The following is a 13,530-nucleotide window of genomic DNA, read 5'->3' as shown; positions in this document are numbered from 1 at the left end:
ATCCTAATCAACACTTAGAAGTTTTTTATGAAATATGCAGAACTATGAAGATGAATGGTGTTCCATATGAAGTCATGAGATTATTATTGTTTGGGTTTTCTTTAAGAGATAGAGCCAAGCAATGGCTAAATTCTCTACCAGCAAATAGCATTACCACCTGGGAATAGTGTGAGCAACAATTCCTTGATAAATTTTATCCTCTAAGCAAGACTGCTCATATGAGAAATCTTATTGCAAGTTTCAGACAGTCAAACTCAGAATCTTTATTTGAAGCATGGGATAGATACAATAATATGCTCGGGCAATGCCCACATCATGGATTGGAGAAGTGGTTAGTGTTGCATACATTTTATAATAGCATCAATTATCATACTAAGGTGTCCTTAGATTTTGCTACTGGAGGAGCACTTATGAATAAAAGTTTGGATAAAACCGAAGATATTATTGAAAGTGTAGCACAAAACCATCATCAGTGGGCCACAAAAAGAAGTGGAGGCTATTCCTTTTCAAACCCAACTAAAGCATCAGGAAAATTTGATGTAGATGCAATTACTATGATGTCTGCAAAACTGGATGCTCTTATAAAAAAGTTGGAAATGTTGGGTTTTTCGGGCCGCGAAAACCGCTTTTCGCGTCGCAGAAACCCCGAATCACCCATGCCACTGGATCTCGTGCGAAGGATAGATTTCAAAATTACGAGTACGAGTTTCAAACTATGATCTACAATAGATCTACAAAGGAAAAATATTTTATACCTTTGAAGCGTGCCCTCGCAAATCCCGCTCGTCCAACGGTACGCCGGATCTCGAAGTTGTCAACGTAGATAACTCTCTAGTGATATCCACACGAATAAGAAGTGTTAGCACTCTCTAGGGCTCTCGGGTAGGATTGGAAGAAGAAGAAAAGAAAAAAAGAGAACACACTCCTCTAAAATCTCTATGTGACTTTCACTAACCTTTCTTCTTGGATTAGATTCACTCTCCTTTCTTCTCCCTTGCTTGAAACCCACGACCAAGAGAAGAGAAGGAGCAAGAAGAGAGCTTAGGAGGAGGAAGATCACATGAATGAGAGTTACACTTGCAAAATGAAACTCTTTTCATCTAATTAAGTGGTTTGTAACCTCCATGGGATACCAAGAGTCACAACTCTTGGTAACTCCCATGAGGTGGCACTTCACTTAAGTAACCATGATGATGTGGAGCATCATCATTGGTCCACTTAATGCCAACTCACCAATGAGGTGGCATAAAGTCAAGTCAAACTTGACTCTTCATCTTCCTCTCAAGTCAAGTCAAACTTGACTTAATCTCTCTCATGGTTGATCTAATCCAACCATTTAATTCAAGCCAATTTAATATAATGAATCTAATTCATTTAATTAAATTGATTCAATGAGTCATAATCTAAATTAGACTCATTGAACACATGAATCAACTTGAGTCCAACTCAATTAGCCCAATTAGGATTACTCTTAATCCAATTTGATTCATCAAATGAATCTAATCCTCTTGGTTTATCATATGAACCTAATCTCCATCCACTTGTTCTTTGTGTGTGACCCAATAGGTTTTTATAACGTTGGCAATGCCCCTAAACTCATTTAGAAACATAAGTAATGAGCGGTATCTAGCAATACATCATTACTACCCAAGTTACAAGAATGTTGAGATCCAACATCACCTTGTGACTACTAATTGTGACTCCTCACAAAATATGACAAGTGTCCTTCTATCCAAGACATCTAGATTGATCAATGTGAGGCATAGACCGTGTCATCCTCTAATCAATCTAAATCTTAAACTCCAAGTAGACTCACTCAATCAAATGAGCTCAATATCCTATATTGACTCATTTGGGTATGGTCATGCACTTCGTGGTCTCACTCTATCAAGAATATCGATGTCGCTCCCGTCATATAGGAGGGATAGATCCCATCTACATCAATCACATCCCTCTGCATAATCCGTTACATACCCAGTAATCGCCTTTATAGTCCACCCAGTTACGGGTGACGTTTGACGAAACCAAAGTACATAACTCCTTATGTAGGGAACCATGGTGACTTCAGGTCTAAGAACTAGTAGTCATACTAATAGCCACATGAGAAAGTATATGACACTCATATAACGATCCATGATACTTTCTCATGGCGGGTCATTCAATATACATTCTCCAATGCATACCCATGTGTCAACTTGATATCTCTATATCCATGAATTGTGAGATCAAGTCATCGAGTTGACCTACATGCGAGTCTTATTGTATTAACATTGTCCCTGAATGTTAATACTCGACTAGGAATAATTAAGAGTAGTGTTCCCTATATCATCCCACTATCGATTCAACCAATTGATTGATATAGGTAAGAACCTTCTACTCTAGGACGCTATTATACTTAGTTTATTTGGCACAAATACAAGCAAGTATAATAACCAAAAACCAAATGCCTTTATTTATATAGAATATGATACAACAAGTCCAAAATACAATCATCAAATGATTGGCTCTACGGCTCTAGCTAACAATCTCCCACTAGCACTAGTGCCAATCAGTGTAGGCTCTAAGCCCAAATGACCTAGTGTGACCATCATTCTTCCTCTGTGCCAAAGCCTTGGTCAAGGGATCTGTGATGTTAGCCTCAGTAGGTACTCTGCAAATCTTCACATCTCCTCTCTCGATGATCTCTCGAATGAGATGGAAGCGCCGTAGTATGTGTTTGGTCCGCTGGTGTGAGCGAGGTTCCTTCGCCTGTGCTATAGCTCCATTGTTGTCACAATAGAGCTCAATAGGGTCAGCAATGCTAGGAACCACCCCAAGTTCAGTGATGAACTTGCGAATCCAAACTGCCTCCTTTGCTGCCTCTGATGCAGCAATATACTCGGCCTCTGTCGTAGAATCAGCTACTGTGTCCTGCTTCGAACTCTTCCAGCTCACAACACCACCATTAATGCAAAACACGAACCCCGACTGCGATCTATAGTCATCCTGGTCGGTCTGGAAGCTATCATCACTGTAACCCTTTACAGCTAGCTCATCATTGCCTCCATATATCAAGAAATATTCTTTAGTTATTCTTAAGTACTTAAGAATATTCTTGACTGCTATCCAGTGACTTTCACCTGGATCTGACTGGTATCTGCTCGTCATGCTCAAAGCATACGAGACATCAGGTCGAGTACATAGCATGGCGTACATGATCGATCCTATGGCTAAGGCATAAGGGATCTTATCCATGCGGTCTCTTTCCTCTCTAGAAGAGGGACCTTGAGTCTTTGAAAGACTCACGCCATGTGACATCGGCAGAAATCCCTTCTTGGAGTTCTGCATGACAAACTGAAGGAGTACCTTGTCAATATATGTACTCTGACTTAGGCCAAGCATCCTTTTAGATCTATCTCTATAGATCTGAATGCCTAGAATGCGAGATGCTTCACCTAAGTCCTTCATTGAGAAGCAACTCCCTAGCCAGGTCTTGACAAACTGAAGCAAAGGGATGCCCTTCCCAATGAGTAGTATGTCATCCACATACAATATGAGGAAGATAACTATATCCCCTACAACCTTCTTGTAGACACGAGGTTCATCTTCATTCTTGATGAAACCAAACTATTTGATTGCATCATTGAATCGAAGATTCCAGCTCCGAGAAGCTTGCTTTAGTCCATAAATGGACCTATGCAGCTTGCATACTCTACTAGTATGCTGTGGATCTACAAAACCCTCAGGTTGTGTCATGTACACATCCTCGAGCAGGTTTCCATTCAGAAACGCGATTTTGACATCCATCTGCCATATCTCATAGTCATGGTATGCTGCAATAGCAAGCATGATCCGAATGGACTTAAACATCGCTACTGGAGAAAAGGTTTCATCATAGTCAATGCCATGAATTTGCTTGAAACCTTTAGCTACCAAGCGCCTCTTATAGATAAGTCCATCCATATCAGTCTTTCTCTTAAAGACCCACTTACACCCAATGGGTTTTACCCCTTCAGGTGGATCAACCAAAGTCCATACTTGGTTGGTGTACATGGATTCCATTTCGGATCTCATGGCCTCTAGCCATTTCTCGGAATCTGGTCTCATCACAGCTTCCTGATAGGTGGTAGGCTCATCCTCTATGAGCACAACGTCATCATGGTCAGATAAGAGAAATGAGTATCTCTCAGGCTGACGACGTACCCTATCAGACCTACGAAGATGTATGTCTACTTGAACTGGTTGTTGTTCCTCAACTCCTTGTGGAACAACATCATCCACAACACTTTGTGGTTCCAGTTCAACTTCCATCGAGGCTTCAGTGCTATGATCCGCATCTTGAAGTTCTTCAAGATCGAACGTACTCCCACTAGTCTTTCTAGAAACAAAATCCCTTTCTAGAAAGACCCCAGTCTTTGCCACAACTACCTTGTGCTGACTGGGAATGTAGAAGTAATATCCCTTAGTTTCCTTGGGATATCCAATAAAGTAGCACTTGTCGGATTTGAGTCCTAATTTGTCTGAGACTTGACGTCGAACGTAAGCCTCACAACCCCAAATCCTCATGAAAGACACCTGGGCATCTCTCCCAGTCCATATCCTATATGGTGTCTTTATCACGACCGTTGATGGAACTCGGTTGAGTATAAAAGCTGTCGTGTCTAGAGCATAGCCCCAAAGGAATGTCGGAAGATCTGTGTGACTCATCATAGATCGTACCATATCTAATAGGGTACGATTCCTCCTTTCGGATACACCATTCCACTGTGGTGTTCCAGGAGGAGTAAGTTGGGATAGAATCTCACACTCAGCTAGGTAGTCACGAAACTCATGGCTAAGGTATTCTTCACCTCGATCGGATTGAAGTATCTTAATACTCTTGGCAAGCTGGTTCTATACTTCATTCTTGAATTCTTGGAACTTTTCAAAGGATTCTGACTTATGTGTCATCAAGTACACATAACCATATCTACTAAAGTCATCAGTAAATATGATGAAGTACCTATAACCGCCTCTAGCAGCGACATTGAAAGGGCCACATACATCACTATGTATGAGTCCTAACAAATCAGTCGCTCTTTCACTGTGCCCACTAAAGGGAGTCTTGGTCATCTTGCCTAATAGGCATGACTCGCACGTCTCATAAGATTCAAAATCAAATGAGTCCAGCAAACCATCCTTATGGAGCTGGGATAAGCGCTTGTCATTTATATGACCTAAGCGATAATGCCAGAGATAGGTTTGGTTCAGGTCATTTGACTTGAACCTCTTGGTATTTATGTTATAGATAGGGCTCTCAAGGTCTAGAATATAGAGTCCGTTTATCAGAGGTGCACTACAACAGAACATATAATTTAAATAGACAGAACAACATTTGTTCTTTATTGTAAACGAAAATCCTTTCTTGTCCAAACATGAAACTGAAATTATGTTCTTAGTCAAGGCAGGCACATAACAACAATCATCTAACTCTAGTACAAGCCCAGAGGGTAGAGATAGATAGTAAGTTCCTACAGCAATAGCAGCAACTCGTGCTCCATTGCCTACTCGTAGGTCTACCTCACCCTTCGTCAATGCCTTGCTATTTCTCAGCGCTTGTACATTAGTACAAATGTGCGAAGCACATCCGGTATCTAATACCCACGATGAAGAAATAGAGAGGTTAACTTCTATAACATGTATACCTGAAGTAGAAATCTTATTTCTCTTCTTCGTAAGATCTTCCAGGTATTCTTTGGAGTTCCTCTTCCAGTGCCTTGCTTGTCCTTGATATAGGTGACAAAGATGTTCAACCATATCATAAGCGCCCATCAACTCATGTTACTTCTGAAGCTCAGAGTTCATGGCCGCGAGCATAAGATAGGACACATCTAATGCGTCATCTTGATGCTTCTTGTAAGCATCTCGGTCTGCTCGCATGGCAATGGCAGGAGGAGCCTCCGGAATGGGCTGCTCCAGAACGTACAGTTTACGTTCTTGGGTGAGAACTATTCTCAGGTTCCTGTACCAGTCCAAGAAATTTGCTCCGTTGAGCTTGTCCTTCTTAAGGACAGATCGCAGAGAGAAGGTGTTCGTATTCGACGTCATGGTAATCTACAACAGAAATAAAAGCTGATATAAATATCATATTCTTAATCATTTAATTAGGCCTTTAACTAAATGATGCTCCCACTAAATTCTATAATTTTGTGGGACAAGATCCACATCATACTAACCCTTGAGTCAGCTTTGGCTAATACGCCCAAGACTTAGTATGATCGGTAGGTAACGATTACCAATTACATCTCTATGCAACTCTTGTTTATAGGATCAATATCCGCATTTATATTAAAACTCAAGTTAGCTTTGGCTAATACGCCCGAGAGTTAATATATATGTGATTTTGACCTATCTTTCCAACCGTTGGAAGAATGCCTATAGTTATACTCGATCCAACCGAGTTAACTAGGAATACTCAATCTAATTGAGTTGTACTCACCCATGCGTTGATAGGCGGGACCAAGATTGTCCCTCCGTACCCTACCAAGATAGTATGTGTTGCTCTGCTTTGGCAGATTCAACAACAACATGTGATCGAGGTAGTGGTAGGTATCACGGCATGGTAGGCATTACGAGTTGACGTGATTTAGATCTAATCTAAACGATGATGCGTATCATATACTCGATAGATCTAATCTAATCGAAGGGTGCATCATGTGCACGACTTAGATCTAATCTAATCGTAAGGCACTAATTAATTACTTAATTAATCATGCATCACATACATATAAGCAATTAATTAAATTATTTTGTGATTGTGTCATGGCCCTACTACGATCTTCTCAAGCCAATGAGAAGATCGGATGGTCAACCTAAGGTCAACAGCTTCTCAAGCTCCTTCATTTGACCACCTCGTGTTACTCGCGCCCTCCTCGTAACTCCGTCTCGTGTGGACCTTCCACCGCTTCAAAATTACATTACAATTTTGAAACTTGATTTACATTCGAGTCTAAATCTAATTTACAACCAGAATATAAGAGAAAGGCACGACGCGCAGGTCGCGAAAATAAAATAAAAATAAAATACAAGCACGCACATCACATAACAGCACGTAGGCCGTATTATGAATTACAACACAATTGTCCAATCAAATTGGGTCTTTGGGCCATGACTTTCACAAAAATAATATATAATTCAAAATTATTTATTTTTCATAATTTTATGTAATTTTTCATAATTTTACAGATTTTATGAGTAAATTTTTCCCGGCGGTCCCGATTAGCGATTTCGAGCGCAATCGCGGAGCAAATCCCCTTGCGGGGTTAGGGGCAGTACCCCTACCCGCGATCTAACCATCGCGAGTTGCTCCTAAGCGATCCAAGAGCGCCTTAGCCCGCTGTCCCAAAAATTTTTGGGGTGAAACTTTGCCGTTTTGGAAAATTCTTCTCGGTAGTCGAAGCCTACAAGTGCCGAAACACTTGTGCTTCACTTCTACGAGAAAAATACCCATAAAAACTCTAAAAACCATAAAATTACAGAATATCACAGAACTGAATTTTTGTCATAAAAACAAAAACTAAACTCGTACAAGCTTCGCACGTGGCTCTGATACCACTGTTGCATTTTTCGAGCCGCGAAAACCGCTTTTCGCGTCGCGAAAACCCCGAATCACCCATGCCACTGGATCTCGTGCGAAGGATAGATTTCAAAATTATGAGTACGAGTTTCAAACTATGATCTATAGTAGATCTACAAAGGAAAAACATTTTATACCTTTGAAGCGTGCCCTCGCAAATCCCGCTCGTCCAACGGTACGCCGGATCTCGAAGTTGTCAACGTAGACAACTCTCTAGTGATATCCACACAAACAAGAAGTGTTAGCACTCTCTAGGGCTCTCGGGTAGGATTGGAAGAAGAAGAAAAGAAAAAAAGAGACACACTCCTCTAAAATCTCTATGTGACTTTCACTAACCTTTCTTCTTGGATTAGATTCACTCTCCTTTCTTCTCCCTTGCTTGAAACCCACGACCAAGAGAAGAGAAGGAGCAAGAAGAGAGCTTAGGAGGAGGAAGATCACTTGAATGAGAGTTACACTTGCAAAATGAAACTCTTTTCATCTAATTAAGTGGTTTGTAACCTCCATGGGATACCAAGAGTCACAACTCTTGGTAACTCCCATGAGGTGGCACTTCACTTAAGTAACCATGATGATGTGGAGCATCATCATTGGTCCACTTAATGCCAACTCACCAATGAGGTGACATAAAGTCAAGTCAAACTTGACTCTTCATCTTCCTCTCAAGTCAAGTCAAACTTGACTTAATCTCTCTCATGGTTGATCTAATCCAACCATTTAATTCAAGCCAATTTAATATAATGAATCTAATTCATTTAATTAAATTGATTCAATGAGTCATAATCTAAATTAGACTCATTGAACACATGAATCAACTTGAGTCCAACTCAATTAGCCCAATTAGGATTACTCTTAATCCAATTTGATTCATCAAATGAATCTAATCCTCTTGGTTCATCATATGAACCTAATCTCCATCCACTTGTTCTTTGTGTGTGACCCAATAGGTTCTTGTAACGTTGACAATGCCCCTAAACTCATTTAGAAACATAAGTAATGAGCGGTATCTAGCAATACATCATTACTACCCAAGTTACAAGAATGTTGAGATCCAACATCACCTTGTGACTACTAATTGTGACTCCTCACAAAATATGACAAGTGTCCTTCTATCTAAGACATCTAGATTGATCAATGTGAGGCATAGACCGTGTCATCCTCTAATCAATCTAAATCTTAAACTCCAAGTAGACTCACTCAATCAAATGAGCTCAATATCCTATATTGACTCATTTGGGCATGGCCATGCACTTCGTGGTCTCACTCTATCAGGAATATCGATGTCTCTCCCGTCATATAGGAGGGATAGATCCCATCTACATCACTCACATCCCTCTGCATAATTCGTTACATACCCAGTAATCGCCTTTATAGTCCACCCAGTTACGGGTGACGTTTGACGAAACCAAAGTACATAACTCCTTATGTAGGGAACCATGGTGACTTCAGGTCTAAGGACTAGTAGTCATACTAATAGCCACATGAGAAAGTATATGACACTCATATAACGATCCATGATACTTTCTCATGGCGGGTCATTCAATATACATTCTCCAATGCATACCCATGTGTCAACTTGATATCTCTATATCCATGAATTGTGAGATCAAGTCATCGAGTTGACCTACATGCTAGTCTTATTGTATTAACATTGTCCCTGAATGTTAATACTCGACTAGGATTGATTAAGAGTAGTGTTCCCTATATCATCCCACTATCGATTCAACCAATTGATTGATATAAGTAAGAACCTTCTACTCAAGGACGTTATTATACTTAGTTTATTTGGCACCAATACAAGCAAGTATAATAACCAAAAACCAAATGCCTTTATTTATATAGAATATGATACAACAAGTCCAAAATACAATCATCAAATGATTGGCTCTAGGGCTCTAGCTAACAGGAAAATATGGGAACAAATACTAGCACGGTCAATGCTATAGTATGTTGTTGTGAAACATGTGGAAGTTTTGATCATGCTCAAGACTCATGTCCTTTAGGAGCTATTTTTGCACAAATTAATCAACTTGAGCAGTGTAATGCCATCGTTAGTTACAATCAGAGACAGAACTGTTGGATCAAAAAGAATTTAGATATCTCTACAATGGTATGATATTGTTGATGTGCGTAGATTATATACTCTTTTATGCATGTTTTTACGCACATTTACATACTTTGAGCATGCTTGATCTATGCATTTTTATACTTCCAGCTTTCCTTTTAGCATATTTACTCTTTTGGTTCAGAGATATGCTTTTTGTGCATTTTCTGTACACAGGATTCGAAATTGGTGAAGATTATGCGTCCTCAGACAAGCTTGGAAGGAATTGAAGGGAGAGAGCATCAGGTCGTGTACCACACACGGCCGTGTAGTTTTAACAGGAAGGGAAGAGGACATGGCCGTGTGAATCTCACACGACCGTGTCTTGATTTGAAGAAATTAGAGCAGATGCCTTACATGGCCGTGTAGATCTACATGGCCATGTGAGGTTTCTAGAGGCCAAGCAGGTCGTGGCCGTGTGCACCACACGACCGTGTAGCATTTCCAGAGAACAGAAGGGTCCTGGCCGTGTGAGTCACACGGCCGTGCAGCTTTGGCAGAGAAGGTAGGTTGGCCGAGTAGCAACCAACAGTGTCATGGGGTCGTGTGGCGCCCGATTTCCTCCTCTATTTAAACCCTCCTTCATGAATTGAAAGGGGATCTCTCCCCCTTTGGGAGAAGGCAAGATTTGGTGGTTTCCTCCCATTCTTGGGAGGATTTCTGGGCGATTCGAGGGGAGATCTTGACGATTTCGACTCCAGAGCGAGGATTGGATCCGAAGACGAGGCTTCTTCGTAGATAAGTTTTCTCTTTTCCCCTTTTCTTGGTTTCTTGGATTGGGGATTTAAGAAATGCTTGTAATCTTTATTTCTTCGGGTATTCTTCCTCGATTCATGGAATAGATCTTGTATTCTAGGATTAAGGGAGTATTTGTATGATGGATTGATGTAATCTCTTGTGGATTTGCCAATTTCTTGTTTCAATGACATTGTCTTACTTGTATCAATTGGATCTTGAATGATTAATGGTGATTGGTGCTTAATTCTCATTCTTGATTGATTGTTTGGATTTCTTGTGGACTTTTTAAAGATAAACTCTCACTCGATCATCCGAGGGATCCAAGTGACAGGTGCAAGCCCGTGTAAGGACGTTTGAGAGATAATCTTGAAGAGGAAATAGGAATATTCAAGAGAGTAGGATGGATCTTGTGATTAGTTTCTTGTATCTTGATAGATTAATAAGTTGTGGGCTTCTATGTTGATATCCGAGGAAGGCATAGTAATAGGTGCGCTTCTGTGTAAGGACAACGTAGGTTTACGTCTAATTGATCATATTTAGATACATTTCTCAATCCTTAGCCGGTTATCTATTGCAAGAGAGAACCGACAACTTTCTACTAGTGTTTGGCAATTGAGGGATAAGAATTGGTGAACCATTTACATTCAAGAAATCTTACAAAGAAATCGAAACTCCTAGAATCTCCCTTTATCATAACCCAAAACACTAAACTCTTGTTTGTTGATCTTTAATATTAGATTTGTTTACCTTCACTTTGCATTTGAAACAATTGGATAGCTGTTTAGCTAATTCGCATTGAGACATTTCTAGTGCTTATTCCAGTCCCTGTGGATACGATAATCTTTTATATTACTTGCGACATTTCCGTACACTTGCGGAGCGTAACAAGTTTTTGGCGCCATTGCCGGGGACTGTGCTATAACATTAGGAATTATCAATTGAGTTAGACTAAACATAACATTTGTTTTCCTTTCATATTGCATAGTTGTAACTAATCATTAGATTTCTGTTTTTACTTTCTTGTATAACTTTTACTTCTTGTTAATTCTTTTTGTACAAATTCAATTCTGCATTTTTTATTCTTTTATTTTTCTTTTTCTGTTGAATTGTCATTTGCTATCTTATTCTTGTGTATGTGAAGATCTAACTTTGCAGGGGAATTCTTTCCTTTTGACCCTGAGATTGACAGAACTTTCCATAAAAGAAGAATTTTGCAAAGGCAAATTGAAGAACATGAACATTTGAACATGGCGAATAGACCACTCAAGGATTATGCAGCACCTTATGCAAGAGGTTTTCGATCTAGTATTTCAAGACCTTCAGTGGAAGCTAATAACTTTGAGATCAAACCCGCAATTATATCTATGGTGCAGCAGAACCAATTTGGTGGAGGACCTCATGAAGACCCCAATCAACACTTAGAGGTCTTTTATGAAATATGTGGTACCATGAAAATGAATGGAGTTCCTTCAGAAGCAGTTAGATTATTATTATTTGGGTTTTCTTTAAGAGATAGGGCAAAGCAATGGCTGAATTCTTTGGCCCCTAATAGCATCACCACTTGGGAGCAGTGTGAGCAACAGTTTCTTGATAAATTCTATCCACTAAGCAAAACAGCTCATATGAGGAATTTAATTGTAAGCTTCAAGCAAACTGACTCAGAATCTCTTTTTGAAGCATGGGATAGATATAATAGTATGCTCAGACAATGCCCACATCATGGGTTGGAAAGATGGTTAGTGTTGCACAATTTTTATAATGGTATCAACTATCATACCAAAGTGTCCCTTGATTCAGCTGCTGGAGGGGCACTTATGAATAAAAGTTTAGATGAAGCTGAAGAAATTATTGACAGTGTAGCACAAAATTATCATCAATGGGCAAATGAAAGAAGTGGTGGCTATTCTTCTGTAAACCCAGCAATTAAAGCATCAGGGAAGTTTGATGTAGATGCAGTCACTCTTTTGTCTGCAAAATTAGACGCTCTTACAAAGAAATTTGAGAATATGGGGACTAGTGCTAATATGGTCAATGCTATTAGTACATCTTGTGAAGTATGTGGGAGTTCAGAGCACTCAAATGACTCATGTCCATTGGGAGCTATCACTGCACAAATCAATCAACTGGAACAATGTGATGCAATCATGAGTTATAGTCAAAGGCAGAACAACCCATACTCAAATACTTATAACCCTGGATGGAAGAGCCATCCCAATTTTTCTTACAGAAATAATCAAGATCAAGGACCATCTATGGGGGCAAGACCAAATTTTCAAGCTGGGCAACAAAATTTTCAACATCTATCTTCTCAAGGCTTACCAAAGTCAAATATTGAAAAGATGCTTGAAGAAATTATCTCAAGTCAGAATGAAATGAAGCAAGATTTAGCAAAGCTCATTCAGAGAATGGATAATTCTGAAAAGCATCAAAAGATCAAGGATAGTCAAATTGCCCAACTAGCTTCCTCATCATCCAGAGCACCAGGACAACTTCCAGGAAAACCTGATGTGAATCCTATGGAGCATTGCAATAGAATTGAGCTTAGGAGCGGACGGACCTTGGGAGACTCCCAAGTGACTGCTCCAAAAGGGATACAAAAAGAAGAAGAGCTCTCTCCTCTTATACCAAATCATATTCAAGCTAATGAGGAGAGTACCATTGAGGTTGAAGAGACTCTTCCACTGAACCATCAAAGCAAAGCTGTCCCTTTTCCTCAGAGACTTACAATGCTCAAGAAAGATGAAGAATTTGGCAAGTTTTTAGAAAAAGTTAAGGAAATTTGTGTAGAGGTACCTCTTATTGATGCTATTCTTCAAATGCCTAGATTTGCCAAATTCCTGAAGGATCTCATGTCAAACAAGAGAAGAAGAGGAGAGGTTGAGACCATTGCGCTTAGTGAGGAATGTAGTGCTATTTTGGAGAAGAACACTTCCCAAAAACTAAAGGACCCAGGGAGCTTTTATATTCCTTGCAACATAGGAAAAGAATTTTTTGAAAAAGCTTTTTGTGATTTGGGGACAAGTGTTAGCCTCATTCCCTATTCAATTTGTAATAAATTAGGTCTCAAAAACATTAAACTTACTACTATGGTACT

At 39.7% G+C, this 13,530-nt stretch overlaps 1 non-coding gene across 1 annotated transcript; it reads right to left on the bottom strand.

The window, feature by feature from the left end:
• Positions 1-215: 215 nt before the first annotated feature.
• Positions 216-322, bottom strand: LOC121988099. The gene has a single exon (XR_006113859.1). It is a non-coding gene; the product is annotated as a small nucleolar RNA R71 (small nucleolar RNA).
• Between the last annotated feature and the right edge of the window lie 13,208 nt (positions 323-13,530).

The sequence above is a fragment of the Zingiber officinale genome, chromosome 5B (genome assembly GCF_018446385.1).
Source record: "Zingiber officinale cultivar Zhangliang chromosome 5B, Zo_v1.1, whole genome shotgun sequence".
Classification (NCBI taxonomy): Eukaryota; Viridiplantae; Streptophyta; class Magnoliopsida; order Zingiberales; family Zingiberaceae; genus Zingiber; species Zingiber officinale.
The sequence above is the reverse complement of the archived record's forward strand: the minus strand, read 5'-3'. Positions and strand labels throughout refer to the sequence as shown.